Source organism: Dendrobates tinctorius, unplaced genomic scaffold (genome assembly GCF_039654945.1).
Source record: "Dendrobates tinctorius isolate UK_male_01 unplaced genomic scaffold, ASM3965494v1 ptg000250l, whole genome shotgun sequence".
Taxonomy (NCBI): domain Eukaryota; kingdom Metazoa; phylum Chordata; class Amphibia; order Anura; family Dendrobatidae; genus Dendrobates; species Dendrobates tinctorius.
Window position 1 is genome coordinate 42,647,378 of NW_027361917.1, and position 13,235 is coordinate 42,660,612.

General features: G+C 41.9%; 1 protein-coding gene across 2 annotated transcripts in view; it reads right to left on the bottom strand.

The window, feature by feature from the left end:
* Positions 1-13,235, bottom strand: part of AKAP12 (A-kinase anchoring protein 12) — a 250,664-nt gene that overhangs the window by 15,163 nt on the left and 222,266 nt on the right. The window lies entirely within an intron of this gene.

Genomic DNA, 13,235 nt, shown 5'->3' on the forward strand with positions numbered 1-13,235 from the left:
ACATGTTTGTCTATAATGTTCTTTCTAATCTCCTGAAACAACTCTTTCCTTCGCTTCCTCTGGTCCATGTTGAGTGTGATACACACCATGTCACCAAACAGCACAGTGAGTATCTGTAGCCCTCTATACAGGCCCACTCACTGATTCCAAGATTGTAGACACCTGTGATTCTAATTAGTGGACACACCTTGATTTAACATGTCCCTTTTGTCACATTATTTTCAGGGATACCATCATTTCTGTCCAGGCAGATTTCTTGAGTTTTATTTTTTTTTAAATTCTGTGGAAGCATGGTTGAAAACAATGTCTGACTTTCATTCGTTCAGTTTCATAGATTTTTTATTTATTATTACTTTTGTCAGATTTAAGTTATTTCTGTCACCATTGTGGGTTTTTCTGTCATTAAATGAGGGGTACCAACAATTTTGACCACGTGTGTACCTTCAGAAATCTTAAGATAACAAATTGCCACTGACAATTTACCGTAGATCAACCCACTTCATAGAAAAATGCTAAAGGTATGCATACAGCTTAAACTATAGATGGGGCATTTATAAAATACAGTGAATGTTTGCATATTTATGATATAGCAATTTTTAAAAATGAAAACTTGTACTATGTATGAGTAATATATATGCTGCACAGGAGACCCATTAAAAAGACTTTCCAGCATATTCAATTTAAAAGAGTCTGTATTTTGTGCCATGAATTAAACATACAAAATTACTTAGGTCTCCTTTCCCAATTTTTTATATGTCCATTTCTATATATTGTGAAATAGTAAGCAACTGTAAATATCAGCTGCCCACTAGGTGGCACCACATGCCTAGTTTAACGCCTATTCTCAGCTATTAATATTGGTTACCATCAGAAAGAAAAAATCTAAATATATTGAGTATCATCTCTATTTTACAGAGCTACTGGAAATGTTCTAAGTCTGGATTAAATATTTGTGAATTGAATAGAAGCAGATTGTGACTAAGGGCCCAGATATACAATAGATGGCTGTCGGATGGCAGCTTTCTCTCCATATAAAGGGGCGCTCAATCTTGTGAGAGCTCCTGTGTACTCTATTAGAGACTGCCAGGCTCTTCTGGCCATAGCTTATCATGCCTTGAACAAAAGGACTGGTAGTCTGAAATTGGACATGCCGGATCCTTATCTCGTACCTACATCATTTGTCATCAGAAGAGTCAAGAGGCCTTCATACTCCTTACACTAACATTGGCCAAGCTCCTCAATATCGGCGAGTTTGGCCATCGTTAGTCTTATGGGCACTTAGGTTCAACATGTCATCATTAGTATATTCTGTTCTTAAAGGAGTTATCCAGTACTTTTATACTGATTACCTATCAGATCAGTGGGGGTTCAACAGCCAAACTCCTGCTGATCGGCTGTACCAGCTGGCAGCCAGATGTGATGCAGTTGTGCAGTGGAACAGAGATGCTTTGTTACCTGTATAGTGGCCGCAATGGTGTACTGCACATTATCCCCTATTTTTTTTAATAAGGGCGGATGTGCAGTTTCCTGCCGTGACATTATATATCTGAAGGAACTGTGCTGTGCAACTGTGCAATGAATCCCATCCAGCCACTTCTAATCAATGAGGGGGAGGGTGTCATGCCCCCCAAGTTTTAGAAGGATAAAATTCATCAATATAAGCCTGCGCTTTTGGTGAGTTTTTGAGGTTGCAGATTTTCTGCACAAATTTTGCACCTATTTTTGCCTTTTTTCATTGCGTTTCTTGTATGCATTTTTATCGCGTTTTTGACACTGGTTTTTTTCTCTTGTTGTTGTGTCATGTTTTAAACCAAACTGCTTTATTTTTTAAACTTCTTGGTATTTGGCAAAACATAATTGAAACAGTTATGTGCGGATTATTTGCATTTTTATGCGTTTCAGCAGAAAAACGTACTAAAACGCAAGTTCGTCTTTTACCTGTGGATTTTCTGCGTCTAATGTAAGTCTTTGGGAAAAGTCTGCCCATAAAACACAGCGTACTAGGAAGAAATTGACATGTTGTGAATTTGAAACACGCACCGTAGGTCAGTTTATGCGGAATTAAAAAGCAGAACTGTGGGCAGGAGATTTCTATAAATCCCATCCACTTTGCTGAAACTGTACGATGTTAAGTTTTTGACACAGTGAAAATATGCAGTGTTGAAAGAAAATCACCAAAAACTCATCATGGCCACACTGCTTTAAAGTTCTAGACAATCCCTTTAAATGTAAATGTATTGGAAAACTTGCGTTTCTCTGACATAACCCAGTAGGTGGCTCTATAATTACAAAGCTTTCATTGTGAGGGATTCTAGGTAACAATTATCACGCAACAAATTACTGCAATCAAATCTCAAACCACAAGTTTAAATCACTTCAACCACAAACTTAGAGATAAGAGGTATACATTTTCTGGCAGATTCAGATCATTTTGGTCAGATTTGCCAACAGACTTATCTTTGCGCTCACCATAGCCATTAGTCTCCTACAGCACCAACACCATCTGTATCTACCAAAAAAGTCTCATGTGCATGGCTAGCTTTAGGCCACGTGCACACTACCAGTATTTGGTGAGGTTTTTTACCTCAGTATTTGTAAGCCAAAACCAGTGGTGACGTGTTTCTATTATACTTTTCCTGTGACTGACTCACTCCTGGTTTTCCTTACACATCCTGAGGTAAAATACTGACCAAATACTGAACATGTGAGCATGGCCTGTGAATGGTGCTTGCTTGGATTGGGCAGCGAGAAAAACATCTGAGCGTTTGCTACAATTTTCCAATGAATATTGACACCGATTTTGGAATTGTGATATGTATAGCGTGGCACTACCGCAGGGTGCACAAGTAGGTTACCCAGACCCAAATGAATAGCAAATAGTAACTTGGCACTCAACTTGAATGATCCTTTTTGAAAGAAAATTTTATTATGTGTAGTCTCAGAAACGTTTTGGCCCACAACAGGCCTTCGTCGGTCTGCCGACTGAAGTCACAGTATGGTGACTAAATGCAGGTCCAAAATTTCGTATATATTGATTCCTGCTATCAAGGTTGGTGCAGGTGTGCACTGTGCACTCACTTGATACTGCTTGCGTATGGGCTGGTAAACTAGCCAGACTCAATATATATTGATTTTGGTGCGGTATCTAACTCCTTGGATTCAAATTAGGATGATGCATTGTGAGATGCTTGGCCTTGTGAAGGTCGGTTTGGGGTGTGTAGATCAAAACGCGGTATCCACCGCTTGTATGACAGCCATACAGACCGACGAAGGCCTGTTGTGGGCCGAAACGTTTCTGAGACTGCACATAATAAAATTTTCTTTCAAAAAGGATCATTCAAGTTGAGTGCCAAGTTACTATTTGCTACCGATTTTGGAATGACTGAGGCTTGTTAAATTTAGGCTGCAAGATGCGTTTTGTGTTAGAATCACATAAAGCTGCGTTCACATCCGCATTTGAGACTAAACAGAAATGCCGCCAAAATAGTCATTATAGCACAATAAACACAAGTATTTTGTTTGATAAAAGGGTGACCACTATGATGAAATCCTGACAGAACCCATTACAGTCAATGAGGTTCTGGGTGTTGTTGGCATCCATCATGTGCAGGTAACTGAACTGCAGTTCAGTTCATATTTTTGTTGCAGATGTGAACAAGGCCTACAACTGACCATAGATATTACATACCTGCCTCTCTGAATCTATTTCCTATACATGCAGATTGATTGTCAGGGAGCCCCGATGAGAATGGCTGCTCTTTGGCTGCAGCGCATTAACATTCCATCGGGGTGAAAGTCAGCTCTGGTGAAATAAGGCTGCCGGTGACGAGCGGCTGCTCATTGTCAGCATCCGGCATGTGACACAACAAGTCATGTCACTCAACAGGAATAGTGGCGCAGACATCACTGCAATTGCACCGCTGAAGAAGGAGAGAGTATACGGTTTTTATTTTAATTCGGGTCCTGAGTCATTAACCTGACCTATTCATGCAGGTATATTTAATTTTGAAACTCTACAAAGTTTCAGAGAAATACTTACTTTAAAAGTCATCGGGATACCGAGCCAAGGTAGACTAGTCTGACAGGTGGGTCCCTGGTGGATTTTTCCCTCCTACTGACCTTGATGAACTTGTATCTCCATGAGTCCGTGTATAGGGAGAGACCTGTCAGTCATTGGCAGTGGGCAGGGAGAAATCGTCGGAGACCTGCCCTTTCAACTAGTCACTCATGCGGCTCAGGTCCCGGTAGCTTTTAAATTATGTTTTACTATGAAATGCTTCAGAATCAAACATACATGGCTGAAATCATGCAGCCAGTCTCCGATACATGCTGCTTGAAACACAGGCTGTCAGGTTCCTTTTAGGTTGGGTGGTCAACTGGTGGTCTACTGGTATTTTCTTATGTCGATATACCCATAAGAGAGTTTGTTTATTTGAAGATCGAGTTGTGGCTTTGAATGATGCCATTCATTTTACCACACAATGTACTGGAAAACACAAAAAAAATTCCAAGTGCGGTGATCAAAATGCAATTCTGACATGTTTTTTAGGTTTTGTTTTTATGGTGTTCAGAGTGGTAGCAATGGCTCTGAATGATTCTCCAGGTCAGTATGATTATGGGGATTCCAAACTTGGTCATTTTTTTTTTTTCATTTAACTGGTTAAAAAAAAAAATCAGAAAATCGTAAAAATAAAAACGCTTTTGGCATGTGTCACCATTTTCTATCGAGCTGAGGGAGGGCTTGCAGTTTTTGGAGTTTGAGAGCGGACAATTTTATTGATTGGCTGCATATGTCATTTTGCCTATTTTATCACTTTTTTAGGGAGGTGAAGTAATCAAAAAACTGCAATTGCGCTGTTTTAATTTCTTTTCTTATTACGGCATTTATGGATTGGGTTAATTATATACAGCTCTGGCAAAAATTAAGAGATCACTTCCAAATGTTCAGTTTGTCTGATTTTTCTTTTTATAGGTATATTTTTGAGTAAAATGTAGATTGTTCTTTTAGTCTCCAAACTTCTGACAACATGTCTCCGAATTCCCAAGCAATATATTTTCTGGGTTTTTTTTTCTGAAAAGGAGAAATGGTCAAAATTAAAAAAAAACAAAAAACAGTGCTTTCAGACCTCAAATAAAACAAAGAAAAAAAGTTCATAATCATTTAGAAGCAACATTACCAATGTTTTAACTCAGGAAAAGTACAGAAATCAATATTTTGTGAAATAACCATGATTTTTAAAAACAGCTTTCATGCATCATGGCATGCTTGCCACGAGACTTTCACACTGCTTCTGGCGCAAAAATTTAAGCAGTTCTTCTTTGTTTGATGGCTTGTGTCTAGAGATGAGCGACTTTGCCTTTTTTAGGGTCGAGTCGGGTTTCATGAAACCCGACATTCTCAAAAGTCAAGTTGTACGAAATAGTCCGACTATCGGGAAAAGTCGAAGTCCGACTGAAACACGAAACCCAATGCAAGTCAATGGGGAAGCAAAGTCAGCAGGGAGTGGAGGACAGTAAACACACCTACATGCCGGACCGCTTTTTTAAAGTGCGCAAAATCTCTCTCTCACATCACTTATCACTCTTCCTCCATAATTGCCGCGTTGGGCCGACATACCATTGCTGCAACCTGTGCAGCCACACTGGGGCCCAAGAGGTAAGGGGGCTCATGTCTACCACCAAAGCAGATGGAATTGAACATTATGATGAGTTATTGAGCTCCAAAAAGGCCCATTTACTGTTCTTGCACAGGGGCCCTCTACTGTCTTTGTCCGCCCCTGTTGCCGCAGATATCTGGTTTTCTTGGAAAATAATTTCTTTCTAGTTTAGTACGCAGAAAGGGAGGAAGCTGTCGAGGTACAAAATAACAAATCTGTCAAGATAGAAATTACACTGAAAAACAAAGAAAGATACGAGAATGCTTAACTTGAAATAAGTAAACTGATGCTTAAAAAGACCCTTTCGGCAGGATTTTGCTACGGAAACTACAGACAGTGCCATATTAGTGCTGCAATACTGATTAAAATGATACATACGATGAAGAAATCTATTTTAGGATTCTTTTGTAATGAGTGTTTAATGTTTTGCTGCAATCATGTCTTTGTGCTTCAGGGTTTGACTCTGGGCAGTGTCTTTTCTTGGTGATCTCGCCTTTATGTCTGACTTGCCTCCTATTTTAAATATTGCGCTTGATATATAAAATATTTTTTCTCAGAAAAACATTAGGCCTCCCGTAAAATGGCACCGGCGGTGGCGTGCCCAGAGGTCTTCCCTTCTGCACAGTCTCCTCTTATATACGCTCCTGTGCTGGTCTTCTGGGTACAGTATATCACTACAATAAGGATAGAAGGAAAACCTAACTAAACACTTTATTTTACTATTTTTCAAAAAAAACATGAAATTTACTGTATAGAAAAAAATATACCAAAATAGAGATGCAAAGATGATTTGGATCTGACACAAAGCTAGGAGGGATAGCTAATACTAGAGAAGAGAGAGAGAGGATTCAAAAAGATTTAAATAAACTGGAGGAGTGGGCAGCAACTAACAGAATGGTTTTTAACAGGGAGAAATGCAAAGTACTACATCTGGGCAATAAAAATGAAAAAAGCATATACAGAATGGGAGGAATAGGGCTAAGTGACAGCACATGTGAAAAAGACTTGGGTATACTAATAGATCACAGACTGAATATGAGTCAACAGTGTGATGCAGCAGCAAAAAAGGCAAATGCAATTCTAGGATGTATTAACAGAAGCATACAGTCTAGATCACGTGAAGTCATTATTTCCCTCTACTCCTCTTTGGTCAGACCTCATCTGGAATATTGTGTCCAGTTTTGGGCACCACATTTTAAAAAAGACATCAACAAACTGGAGCAAGTTCAGAAAAGAGCGACCAGAATGGTGACCGGTCTGCAAACCCTGTCTTATGAGGAAAGGTTGCAGGATTTGGGAATGTTTAGTTTGCAAAAGAGAAGACTGAGAGGAGACTTAATAGCTGTCTACAAATATCTAAAGGGCAGTCACATTGTAGAAGGATCAACTTTATTCTCATTTGCACAAGGAAAGACTAGAAGCAATGGGATGAAACTGAATGGGAGGAGACACAGATTAGATATTAGAAAAAACTTTTTGACAGAGTGATCAATGAGTGGAACAGGCTGCCACGAGAAGTAGTGAATTCTCCTTCAATGGAAGTCTTCAAACAGAGGCTGGACAGACATCTGACTGGGATGATTTAGGGAATCCTGCTTTGAGCAGGGGGTTGGACCAGATGGCCCAGGAGGTCCCTTCCAACTCTACAATTCTATGATTCTATGATTCTATGGATGACCTGAGAAGTTGTTGTTTTTGTCCCTATATAGACTATCACCACTGTATAAAACTAAGTTGCCGAAGAGAATTGGGTTGACTATGACCTACAGGGATGACTACAACAAAACCTGTACATTACAACAACAACTCTTTAGTGACAGCTCCCCTGTCAGTTCAGTACAAAATGCTGTTATATACAGTATTTACATAAGTTGAAAAAAGACCTAGATCCAACAAGTTCAACCTTTCTTCGCCTCTTATACATTTTATGACGCTAAATTATCTATAACCCATAATGTTTTGTGTACTGTTAAACTTCTGAATAGTGCTGTATTTCATTAGAAATATATTTTCTGGTATAAATGGGACAATATACTGGACCGGTTAACAAGTACTATTTTTTGCAATGGCAAAGCATTCAACTTCACTTGTACGTTAATAGTAGCACAAATGGGTAATTTTCATTTATAACACCTTATTAAAGTACAGTATGAGCGTACGATCGCAAAAAGGATTAAAATTCAACATGTATTTTCAGCAGCAGAGATTCGTGCCCGAACTTTCGATAGCACCGGCACATCTCCACCACAGTTCCGCACATGGAAAGCCCCATTGCCATTTAATGGTGCTAATCTTTTGTGTTTTCTGTACAGAGCCTGGAGGAAATAAGTAGATTGCTGCTTATTTCCTCAGCGGATTCTGTCCTGCGGTGGTACCAAAACTCTACATGTATCCTGATTCAATTCTGATGCATTTGAAAGGGTTGTAGAAACTTCATTTGGAAGGATATGGATCGGTACAATCAAGGTGATAACAGGAATCTGCACTGACCTGTTCAAACAAGCAGTTGGTAAGGCAAGGTTCTCGAACAGTGTGTGGTTTTGGCAGTTTATACAAATGGGTGACAGAATTCAGGGAATTGGGTTAATGGGAAGCCTATTATCCATAAAATTAAGGTAATCACAGGGGACATTCACTCCAAATCAAGCATTTAAGACTGTGACCATATAAGTTTAAGATTGCGAGACATCTTTAAATAAATTTGATGCATTTTATTTCAATCTCTAGCTCCTGATTTGGTTTTGATGATTTAATCCAAAGAAATAGAAATTGAAATAACTAAATGAACAAGAGGGTTAAATCAGAAAGATGTAAAAAGTTTTCAGGGATGTAACAGTTTGAATGTAAAGAACTCCATGTGCTTAAAGTCATCCCTGTCGACATCTGGAGCTGGTTGACAACTCTCCCATGGGATTCCTACAGCTAAACTGGACCTACTCCAAAAATTCCCAGCATTCTACGTTGATCAGATATGCTATGTATACACCCAAGTTCTCTCTCCTTGGACTCTCTTAAGCCCTTTACGCAGACCACATTTTGCAAACTGAGCATTTTTTCGACCGTCCTTTGTGTTTTCTACATATACTTTACATGACATTCCGTTCTTATGTTTTATATCATTGAAGGTAACAGGCCGCCCAGAATGATAATATTTTTCAATATTATTTGACTAGTGGTTATGTTACTACCCTGGGACAATAAATTTAATTTTACTCAAAATGCATTCCAAATGCTATGGGGCTCAGGCATGTGCAGAGTAAAATTAGAATTGATCCATTATACTATCCGCTAAACATGACATTGGAGTTGTTGAGCTGCGGTTGGGTTGCATCTGAAAACCACTAACCCCCAATAAACCCCCAACCCACCTGAACCCCAAATAACATCAGGACACCTGAATGGAATATAATGGCCACAGCAGCCTTTTATTTAAGTAACATACAACAGTTATAAATATATATGCAACCTTGGGAGGGTCCTTGAAGCTCTCAAATCATGTGACCAAAACGTGAAGAATAATTTTTGTGGACAAACACATACCATAAATTACTCCCAGCCATTACCCCACTGGCTCGGGAGCACCAATACCCCATCAGGGTTGCACTGTCCACTTAACCCCTGGGGATCCGACCAACCACTGCCGGAAGTCCCCCCAAATCACCAGACCCAAACCACGGATAATAACAATTGAGGAATCCATATTACCACACATCCCCAAAACAAATTTAGCACCAACTTCAAGGACCCCCTCCCCCAAACGCCACAACGAAGGCAATTGAACACCTCAATTGCCTGAGACCCCCCCACACCGAAATGCTATGGCCCTCTCAATACCGTCCTACAGACCCAATGCCCACAAATCAATGCCCACATGATTCAGATGAACACCATCAGCCAGCCAGAACTCCCTACTCCCTTTCTCAAGGTCAAAATGACGAACCGACGCCCCCCATTCCTAACCATGAAATTGGACACCGCCCTATTAACCTTTATCCTTGCCTTATTTATCTTGACAACCGACCTCGCATGACACCAAATCCTTCTCGGGACAATCTCCAACCACACCACAGTTAGCCCCTTAAATGACAACCACAAACAAAGATCGTGCGAAAAGGACGAACCCCCAAATCATTTCCCCCCCAGATGAAGGACTAAAATATCGGGGTCTTTATCAAGGCTAGCGCTACTATGCACCTCCTGCAGGACCCTGTTCCAACCCATACCCCTAAAACCCAACCACCTGATTACTGCCACACTTCGCGAAAAACCCAGCTGCCGCCCTTCTCGCCGCACGTCCACATGCCGAGCGCCCCAATAAACAAAGGAATGGCCCAGGATCCACACCAGCAAAGGAGTGCAACCTGTAACGACAAAAAACCACCATTAACCAAAACCAAGGCACAGACAAATTAACCAACCACTCAATACTTAATGCAGCTCCGCACCCAACACCCCCGGGCGAACATACGACCTGTCACACCCAGAGTCCCATCTTCCAATCTGTTGTATTACCTTTGATCCCAAGCCCCCAACCACCGCTTCCATAGCTGCCCCAATCCTGAAGGAATCAGAAGTGAACCTAGACCCGTCAATACCCAATCTGGTCAGTCCTTTACGAAAAACAGCCACAAACTGGAATCTTAACAAGAAGGAATCGTCAGCATGACGCAGCAATGGCCCCTCACTACTCTGTTGCCATGTCCTGTAATCCCGCAGACAACGCACTGGGCACATCAGAGATCCTGGAACTGCTCCTTAAACCACTCTTTTCCCCCTACCCTCCTGGTCCGTTTTAGACCTCCTGATCCAAAATTCCAAACTACCATCACCCACCACAACATCCTTAGCTTACAAACCCCCACCTGAATACCTTCCTGGAGATACCAATTCCCCCACCTTCAATGCCCCAAAAAAGGCAAGGGAAAATGCCGCCCGAAAAAGAGAACACTCAAGCCTTGACACATAACACTCGTCCAACACAGCCCCCAATCGTTCGAGAATGCCAAATGACAGCGGACGCTGGAAATCCACCCAATTACCCCGAAGTCAGAAACCATTGATGGCTTGGCTGACCAAAAAACACTTGGTCAAATCAACTTGACCCCGCAATTTGAACCCTAAAGCTAAACCAGCCATAACCTGTGATACCCTAGACACTGACCAACCCTCATCCGCCCCAAAACCCAACCATGCCAGCAACGCACTCAACTGATCCTCCACAGAGTTCCCACACGAACGTGCCCCCAACCAGTCTTCCCAAGAACTCCACACCGACTTATAGATCGACCAAGTACCAGAAGACAGAGATGCCCATATTAAAGGTTCTGCAGCCCTGAGACCACCTTCCAAAGCCCGGCTGGACACTCCAAACCCGCTTCCTCCGCATCTGGGGCCAAGGACCGAAAACGCTCCGACTGTGAACGAGATAAAGAAGCAGCAATGGAATTCCTAATACCGGGCACATGAGAAGCCGTCACATGAGCATTAAGCGATAAACAAGTCAAAACTAACTGCCTCAAAACTCGAATCACTGGAGGAGGATGCCGCCAAGCTGTTAATGGAACACATGACTCCCATGTTGTCACAATTAAAACGGACCCTTCTGTTCCAAAACTCCTCGTTCCATAGGTTCACAGCCACCAATATAGGAAAAATTTCCAAAGCAATATTCTTAACAAGGCCAAGCTGAAACCACTCATCAGGCCACACCATTGGCCCTTGAAATATGCCCCAAAACCCACTCCATCAGACACATCTGAACAGATCCAACTCATCATTTACAGCTGCCTCCTCCATGAGCAAAGAACGTCTGTTGTATTGCTCCAAAAACTTGTCCCACACCTTCAAATCGGCCTTATGTTCACTGGTAAGCCGAACAAAATGATGCGGAGCCTGCACTCCCGCCGTAGCGTTTGCCAACCACCGAGAAAAGACCCTACCCATTGGAATAATGCGACAAGCAAAATTCAATTTTCCAGGTAGCGACTCTACCTCTCTCAATGACAATTTCTTCAACCATCTGGCTCGAGACACCTCATCCCGCAACGCCTTTACCTTATCCTCCGGTAAACGGAACTCCCATCCCACCGAATCAATCACGATTCCCAAAAATGACAGGCATGTACAAGGCCCCTCTGTTTCACTGGGAGCAAGCGATACACCAAAACGCTCCTCCACCCATTCCACCGCTCTAAGCAACCTCTCACAACAACCCGAATTACCCGGACCGATACACAAAAAATCATCCAGGTAATGAATCAAAGAATCAAAACCCAACACTTCCCGGACAACCCACTCAAGGAAGGAACTGAATGCCTCAAAAAACACACAAGACACTGAGCAACCCATTGGCAAACACCTATCAACAAAAAAACTCCCCAACCCAGTAACACTGCAACAACCTAACACTATCTGGATGAACCGGGAGCAACCAAAACGCCGACTCAATATCTGTTTTAGCCAAAAGTGCCCCCTTGCCACATTTCCGGACCAACTTTGCCGCCTCATCAAATGATGTATAAACCACAGAGCACAGCTCCGGGTCAATTCCATCATTTACCGACCTACTATGAGGGAAAGACAGGTGATGAATGAGCCTAAACTTATTCGGCTCTTTCTTCGGCACTACACCCAGGGGCGAGACAACCAAATCCTCAAACGGAGGATCCTTAAATGGCCCCGACATCCTTCCCAACTTAACTTCCTTCCCCAACTTTTCCAACACCACCTCAACATATTGGTCAGCTGACCTGAGATTCTTAAGCACCCATGGTATCTCAAAAGGAGAGGCAGGAATTTTAAAACCGTCCCTGAAACCGGACAACAACAGTTCCTCCTTAACCCTATCCGGAAACCTACTTAGATAAGGGACCATCATGGCCAGTTTCACTGGCATCTCCCCCTTTGGAATTAGCGCACTCTGCTTTTCCTTTCTGCTTCCTAAAGCATCTGGAAGCACCATGCGAGGTTCCGCTGCAATGCACTGCCCATCATTAAATTGCCAGCAGAGACCCTGTTTCTGGGTGCCCGATTGCCCTGACTGACCGCCTGCCCCTTGACCACTGCTTTGCACATTTGAAGAACTGGCCCCCCCAGGAAAGGAATGGCCGAACTTAGTCGGCGTCATAACCTTCAACCACAGACTTATGTCTTTCTGGTCCCACCGAATCGCTGGATGAACCGCCTTCCTCTGCCTAAACTGTTAGTCATAACGGAGCCAAGCCTGACCCCTGTAGACTCTATAAGCCTCTCCAATCGAATCCAAATAATAAAAAAGATGAGAACAATTCTCATGCGCCTTCTCACCAATCACGCTAGCCAAAATAGCAAACGCCTGGAGCCAATTAGCGAAACTTTGCGGAATCAAACGCCATCTCCATTTTTCCTCCTCCTCTTTTTTGCTATCATCCTTCCTCCCTTTATCCAAGTTAAACTTTTCCGATGGAAGCAGAGAAAAAATCTCGACGTATTCATCCTTCAAGATGATTAATTTGGGTTAATACTGGAATGGATAAATAATATCAAATTGGGTTATTATTTGCACATATGCTTTAGATTATTACTTGTGGGATTATAGAT